The 8,327-nt window shown below is 46.8% G+C and overlaps 1 long non-coding RNA gene across 2 annotated transcripts; it reads left to right on the forward strand.

The window, feature by feature from the left end:
* The first annotated feature begins 3,551 nt into the window (after positions 1-3,551).
* LOC114485396 (uncharacterized) lies at positions 3,552-7,759 on the forward strand. Of its 2 annotated transcripts, none has more exons than XR_003678849.1 (4): positions 3,552-4,028; positions 5,033-5,617; positions 5,726-5,915; positions 6,419-7,759. It is a non-coding gene; the product is annotated as an uncharacterized lncRNA (long non-coding RNA). The 2 variants fall into 2 exon arrangements; XR_003678850.1 differs by having other exon boundaries at positions 5,033-5,613.
* Positions 7,760-8,327: the final 568 nt, after the last annotated feature.

The raw sequence follows: 8,327 nt of genomic DNA on the forward strand, positions 1-8,327 counted from the left end.
AAGTGAATCTTCTCAGGTGCCCTGATCGGAAGGCTAAACTTTACATGAAACCTGAACCCCAACTCAGCAATTAAGCTTCTCCCTTGATAGATCTTTCATGCTGTGGTTTCCATCTCTCCTAAGAAACCCTTCAACCATTTTTCTGCTGGTCATCCACGTGGTTATGGGCTGAACTATTTTCATCCTTATATAACTCTCCTCCATACCAGTTCTCTCCCTGTCTTGTCCCCGTTAGCTTTACTTCTTTTTTTTTTTTTCTTTGTGGTACGCGGGCCTCCCTCTGCTGCGGCCTCTCCCGTTGCAGAGCACAGGCTCCGGACGCGCAGGCTCAACGGCCATGGCTCACGGGCCCAGCCGCTCCGCGGCACGTGGGATCCTCCCAGACCGGGGCGCGAACCCGGTTCCCCTGCATCGGCAGGCGGGCGCGCAACCACTGCGCCACCAGGGAAGCCCCTCCCCGTTAGCTTTAAAATGGGACAAAACCTCTACTGTGAAACTCCCTGTTTCTTTCTCACCCACCCCTCACAGAGAAGAAAAGCATTCCAACCAGCTTCCTCTTCACTTTATCTAGAGTGGAGTACGATCACTGCAGTATTAATTAATTAACAGTTTCTTGGTCTGGTTGCCCTGGCAATGCTCGCCAAAGCGTCAGAACCCTTCCAGAACAGCACGTCCAGCAGGCAATTAACTATTTTCTTCACACATGTAAGTCAAGTGCACAGAGCACCTGGTGCAGAGATGGACACCGAGGGGACACACTGTAAGCGCTTGCTGACTAGCTGACAGCACCTCGGCCAACGAAGACAGTGCCGCGTCTGCTGACTTGAACATCTGAAGGCATTTAGAGCTGGTGGCTGAGACACCATCTAAGGGGAATAGCAGCCAGTGTGATTTTACAAGAGCATCAGCGTGGTGCTAACACCTTAGAAATAATCTAGAAGAGCAGGGGAAAGACTATCAGCCCTTTGCCAGGCCAGGCTGCCATTGGACCGGAAGCGGGGGGGCTAGATTGATCTCTTCTGTACCTGTCATTTTCACTACCGTCTCTCGAGGCAGCAAAGAAGACTTTCCACGTTGAACCTCAGTCTTGGCAGTTCCCCCAGAGCAGGCCATGAGCCCAACTCATGCTAGGTCAGCTGTCCAATCAGGAAAGTCTCCCCCACCCAAGTGTGAGTAACAGAGAACGCTAACTGTATAAATAAACAAACGCAAGTGCCAGCTTTCAGCTTGCTTACAGACAAGCATGATATTCCCAGCTTGTTTCTTCTGAAGCTATGTTTGTGGCTCCAGTCTTTTTTTTTTTTGTGGTATGCGGGCCTCCCTCTGCTGCGGCCTCTCCCGTTGCGGCCCAGCCGCTCCGTGGCATGTGGGATCCTCCCGGACCGGGGCGCGAACCCGGTTCCCCTGCATCGGCAGGCAGACGCGCAACCACTGCGCCACCAGGGAAGCCCCTTGTGGCTCCAGTCTTTAAGAAAGGTGAGTCCGCCGAGGTTCATCTCAAATTCAGATTTAAACTGTTTGTTCCATTACATGCCCAATCTCTGATTGCGTCTCACATTTCTTTTGAAGATAAAGAACAGGGAGCTTGAGGCTCACTCAAGCCAGCCTACTTGAAGGAGAGTTGATCGAAAAGATACAGAACTCGCAGTCACCTGACCCAGCCAAAGAAGAAGCTAATGTCATAAATACAAGCAAAATGGTGGAGCTGGGACTGGGCCAACTGTGGCCCAAATGGCAGTAGGAGATGGATTTGAGAGACATTATGGGGAAAACCATCAAGAGCATGTAATTTGCCGAGAGAGCCAATGCACATGCTTAACCTGTATGAGTTAATCTATTTTACGTGACATAGAGAAACTGGTTGAAGAGGAAGGTAATGTTAACTTTAACCAGGAAAGACGTCATAGAGAATGTGGCTCTGAACTGGGGCTTATTGAAAGATGGGGAAATTTGGACATGCAGGAATGGAGGAGAATGGGGACCCCATATGTTTCAGGGTTCAGAGGATGGATGGTCACACTAGTGTACTATATACATAGCCTTCTAATTACCCAGTGAGGAGTGAAGCCTGAAAAAAACAAATCAGGTAATATGGAAAGTGCACAGAGGTATTCATTTAACATTGGCCAACATGTATTGGGTGTCTCCTCTGTGACAGACACTGTGATTATACACAAATTGACGTCACACAGGCGCTGCCCTGAAGATGCTTATGGTCCAAGCTCACCATATTCACAGCCCATGGAACAGTGTCTAAAAGTAGAGTCGGAAGACCAGCCGCATCCATGTCACCTGGGCAGCTTGCTCCAAGTGCACATTCCCAGACTTCTCCCAAGACGACTGAATCTGACTTTCTGGACTAAGACCCCAGAATCTTCCTTTAAAGCAAATTCACCGGGGAGTGTGTACGCATCTCAAGCATGAGAATGGAGTCGGGGGCAGAGGACAGAATAGGTATTTTCCAAGCGACCGTGCGCCGTAAGTGACAAGCATTTTACATAGCAATTCATTTAATCCTCCCAACAACACTACTGTGTTTTTATTATTATCTCCATTTTACAGTTAAAGAAACCAAAATGTAGAGAGGTTAAAGGTTTTACCTAATGATACAACTCATATGTTTTAAAACATAGAGGTTCCACAGGTGAAATCTCCTCTTTCACAAAAGAAATTTTTTTAAGGTCAGTGTAACAGTCAAAAAATTGAGGCAGACCACCACCTTTCAGCTCACCAACAGAATGATATTAGTCCATTTGATGAAAATGTCCAGTGAAGATCTACTGTGATTCTCCCCACAGAGACAAGCAGATATAGTTAACTCCCTTGGGCATCTCTAGGACAGGGGGAGCAGTCAGGGAGACAAGGAAGAGAAGGAAAGGGGGGAATCAGAAAAGAAGAAAATAGACTTACAAATTGAAAAACTGAGTCAGGTGGGACCGAAAATCACCAGAAGGGCCACTTGAGGACTCCCGTGCTATCACTGGGCAAAGTCATTGATTTGCAGATAAAACTGCCTCCCCTTAGCACTGAGATTCAGTGGGAACTCAGTGGCCCAGAAGTATAGACCCTGCAGAGCCACTTCGAACAGGAAGAAACAGCGAGCAAAAATATCAACACTCTTTCTTCCCCCTCCACTGCCATTTCAATATAACCTCCTGGGTCAGGCACTCCCTGATCCTTCCCAGATTGCAGACCCTACCCAGCAAAGTAGACACAAACCCAGAGAACCAAATCTACAATGACGCCCCTGGGAGTTAAGAGGAGAGAACTGCCAGGTAGAATAAGTAGGATTGAGACTGCAGCAGACAACAATGGAGGTTTAATTTCGTCATGCAGGAGAAGATTGGCAAGCATGTCCCAACTGGAGCGGATTATTGCAGTGGAGGTGAAATATTTCATAGGATATTTTCAGAGGGAGATTCATGCAGAGGAAACTGTTCCAAATATATATATATTTTAAAATATCTTTGCAGTAACAAGCTAGGTAGGAGCATGTGGGTAATTGATACATATGCATGAGAGCATAATTAAGAACTGTAAGACCTGGAAGATTTTCAAGCTCTATGGCAATTACAAACTATGAAAAAATACCCTTTCTTGGGGTGTAGGGCTATTATTCAAGCATCTCGCCTCATTATAGGAGCTGGAACTTACATAGCACTGCACAGAAATGGAATAAACAAGGGGTGAGTTGTCGTAAACCAATAATGACTCCTGGCTTTGTGTTTTTCCAAGAGTCATCCCACACAAGATCTTATTGGATCCCTACATGTATTAGTTTTCTATTGATGCTGTAACAAAATTACTACACGTTTAGAGGCTTAAAATAACATTTTTTTCTCTTACAGTTCTGGAAGTCAGAAGTTCAAAATGAGTCTTGCCCGGCTAAATCAAGGTGTCAGTGGGGGGAGGGGGGGTGTCCCTTGTGAAGGCTCAGGGAAGAATCTGTTTCTTCCCTCTTCCAACTTGCAGTCCTTGGTCTGTGGCCCCTTCCTGCACCTTCAAGGCCAACCACGTAACATCTTCAGGTCTCTCTCTGCTTTTGTTACCACATCACCTTCTGTCCCTCTGATCTCCTGCCTCCCTCTCATAAGGACCCCTGTAATTACATCAGACCCATCTAGATAATCCAAGATAATCTCCCCATCTCAAGATCCTTAATTTAATCACATCTGCAAAGTCCCTTTTGCCATATAAGGTCACATAGTCACAGGTGCCAAGGATTAGGATGTGAAAATCTCTGGGGGACATTGCTCAGGTAATCACACTCCAAAAATCCTATGAAGCAGGCACATAAATCCCATTTTTCAGATGAAGAAACTGAGATCCAGAAGGCTTCTTGACTTGCCTTTGTTGGGTAGTTTCATTCATGTGTCCCACCAGTATTTATTGAGTGTCTTCTGTGTGGCAGACACTACTGTATACACAGTGGAGGAAAAGGAGCTTACATGCTAGTAGGAACAATAAACAGTTATTTAAAGATTCACATAGATACAAATATATTTGTGTTGTAGAGGAATGGGGCGGTAGGAAAGAAAAATAACAGAGGAATCATCATGTAGATTTGTGGGGAGCGAGGTCAGGGGAAGCCTCCCTGAGAAAGTGGTATTTATGGCAAGACCTGAAGATGTATGGGAGGAGATAGTCAAAAGGAGAGGGAACAGCATTCAAACCTGAGGGAACAGAGAGTGAGAATACTTGGAGTGGGGAGGAATCTGCAACTGTAGGAAAGACCAGCATGGCTGGAGCATAGTGAGAAGATGTCACCTCTGCCTGGAAGCTTTTCCTGATCCTGGACTATGGACCCTCCTTGGACTTACATGAACCCCTATACTTACCCCTCATTAGAACACCATGCTGAATTTAATTCTCCTTAACTAGACTGTGAATTATGGAGAACTAGACTGGGTCTATTCATCTCTGAATACCCAGCCTTGCACAGTTTTTGGCATGATGTAGGTGCTCAATAAACACTCATGGAATAAACGTACAAATGAGTAACATATGGTATTTGGATCCTTCTCTGTCCCAGGACCTGCCAACTCAGACCACACGCCCACAAAGGCAGATTACTCCAGCCCTTCCAGACACGAGGGCTCCTGCAGCAGTTGGAGGCCTCTCTCAAATGGAGAAGGTGGTAAGAAAGCTGATTTGCCCATAAGTAAATAGCTGTTGTAATTATGGAACATTATTCTCAACAGACCAGCAGACGGAAAACAATTTGCATAACAGACGCGCTTATTCATGGAAATGTTTGTGATTTATCTACCAAAGCAGATGAAGACCCTAAAATTAAAATGTGTATGCCAGCACCAGGAAGCCAAATGCTCACTTCCCCCTCTTCTCAGCAAGGTACACATGCTGCCAACAGGTCAGACTCAGCATCTTCAGATCCCTTTACATTGGGGAGCTCTGGAGAAAGTGCAGATCTGAGAGAGCGGCACAGGAGGAATGATGAAGAAATGTACAAACCGCCCAGCGTTTTCCTTTATGCCGAGAGGTCAGTGCTGCCAATGCTGGTGGGTACCTGGCATGAGTCGGCTATGAACTGGAAACTTATCTCCAGAGCCCGTATGGGAGAGTCATGGAACAAATGAAACCTGGCAAAGCGAAGTTAGTACGTTCTGAAACACATCAGATCTTTGCATATGTCAGAATCACTTCAGTGATTTTTTCTGAAAATGGGGGTTTTGTGAAAACCTGGATTTTCATGTCTTGACTGCAGAATTTCAGATTTAAGTGGTGAATGAAGGTGCTGCCTTGCACACCCAGAGAAGCAGCCACTCTACAGTTCAACCAACAGAAAATCATCTGTAAGCTGGGAGAACGTGTCATGCCCTGAAAGTGCCATATGTTAAAATGAAGAGGGTGATCTACGGGCCCTGGTCCAGGAGATCTGATGTAAGGTCCCACTGGTAAGACACACTGAGGAGGTAACCAGGTCCTCTACAGCATGTCAATTACCCAAACCCCAGAGTACACTCTTTTAAACCAAGTAAACAATCAAGAAACTCAGTTTTGAAGCAAAACCGAACTCCTTTTAAAGACAACTTCCCTTATGAATGGGCTTTAATAGTGAGAGCTCTTACAAATCATTTGGAGACCAAGCTGCGGGGAACAGATACTCCCCAAATGAAACTTCATAAATGTGGGGTTCTAAGGGAGAAATTCACACTTGAAGTTAAAGACCTGGGGTTTATCTTTAAGGTTTTGCTTCTTCTAAAAAATTAACTTCGAAATGCATATTAACAACATCTGATTGTTTGCTTGCCTTTAAATAAAAAAATTCTTTGTGAGGGGTGGAAAAGCTTTCCATTTCAAAATCCCAAACTCTTAACTCAAAGGTTGGTCTTGCTTAAGGCCCTTGCACACTTTCTGTTGTTTTTGGCTTAAAGGATATTTATCTACGCTCCCACAGGCTGCCAGCAACATTAAAGGCGGCATCTATTAGTGAAATAAACCAACACAGGTGGCTCTTTAAGGGCAGGGCAAATCGCAGAGGATCTCTTTGATCAGACCTGATGGGAATCCACACTCCTGTGAGGATCAAGTGTCGAAAAGGAAATCTTCCCTGGAGTAAATCGGGCTGCGGGAGCAACTTGGGAGAGCGCACACTGGTGAATTACTGGCCCTCTTCGGACACTCAGAGAAGCGGCCACTCAAAAACGCAATCAACAGAAAATGATCTGTAAACTTAGCTCGGCCTGCTACAAACGCTAAATGTGTTCAGATGAAGATGATGTCACACAAGCTCAAGCAAATGGATGGAAGTAACTGACAGCTGATCAGGGCGCAGCCTGAAAGCAGAGCTCTCCGCCGTTGCGCCGACCAGGGGGAAAACGGGAGTGTGCATCTGGCAGCGCAAGTATTTAATCACTAGAAAGGCCTGTGCTGCAGCGGCCCAGGCTCGTCTCACTTCCTGGGCTTTAAGTCTGTTTAGCCATCTAATGATCTGTTTGCTTTTCCAGGTTCCCAGATGTAGTGCCTCTTGGAGGATGGACACAAGCATCTGGTCACCCTAAAGGGGCCTCCTTCAGATGGATGAGTTTGCAGGACACATTACAAGCACATGAGCATGGTGGTGGGGACCCAGTTGCCCAGATCACTTCCGGGTGCCCTGACCTGGGTTATCTGACCAGCTGCATCTTGAACTGCGAAAGTCCCAGCACCATACAGCCCCTCAGAGGCCCAGCCAGAAGCTGGTCTCTTCTCTTCCTCCACCTCACTGCCTCTTAATAAGGGGACTTCCAACATGCTTTATTTGTCTGAAAAAGCATCTGATTACTTTTGATCTAGGATATAGAAAGTTACAAAGGCATTAAGGAGGGGTGCTGAGCATATCTGAGAAATGACAAGAAACCTTGGGAATTGGCCACTCAGAGACTGCCTTTGGCTGGTAGGATACAGACATGGGGTGGAGGGAAAACTTCTCGAATGTGGAATGCGAGGGTCGGAAGCATCTGAGACTCCTGTTCTAAGGCTGGGTTTCTTCCCTGTCTTACGAAGGCCGAAGGCTCCTCTGTCTTAGGAGTAGCTGACCATGCTCAGCTCAGCCCTGCCCTCTACCTCCCCGGGGACGAGGGGCTGCAGACCACCTGTGCTGTGCTCTGTCTCTCTGGGCAATGCTCCCCACGCCTTCCCCAGCCCTACACACACACACACACACACACACGGGCAATGCTCCCCACGCCTTCCCCAGCCCTACACACACACACACACACACACACACACACACACACACACACACACACGGGCAATGCTCCCCATGCCTTCCCCAGCCCTACACACACACACACACACACACACACACACACACACACACACGGTCTATTTCCAGGCCAGTGCTATGTGGCTGATTGGGTTTGGTATTATCAAGCCCACTTGGTTGACAGACCTGATGTTACATCCTTCAACCTGGTCTCTATTTGTAATAAAAGATGACATTTGGACCCTAGTTTTATTTTATTTTGCAACTTATTAAGAATCTGGACAAAGAAGAGGCAGGCTGTTTATTGGGAACCCCAACAGTTTTGGTGGAAATGGCACAGGGTTTGAAGCCAGGAGCCCAATATTTAAATTCTACCCCTACTTCCTAGGCTAGGAGCTTGGCCAAGCCAGCAACTCAGCAGTTCTCCAAGGGTAGTCTGTGGACCCCCGTGGTTTCAGGATCCTTTCAGGGGCCCTGCAGGACCAAAACTATTTGAATAATAGTACGAAACGGCTCTTGTCCTTTTTTGCTGTGCTGACATTCACACCGGTGACACAGCAGCAGCAGTGTTAGGTAAACAGCTGGCGCCTTAGATTCAGCCCAGCCCTCCCCAGCCGTG

Source organism: Physeter macrocephalus, unplaced genomic scaffold, assembly GCF_002837175.3.
Source record: "Physeter macrocephalus isolate SW-GA unplaced genomic scaffold, ASM283717v5 random_1284, whole genome shotgun sequence".
NCBI lineage: Eukaryota > Metazoa > Chordata > Mammalia > Artiodactyla > Physeteridae > Physeter > Physeter macrocephalus.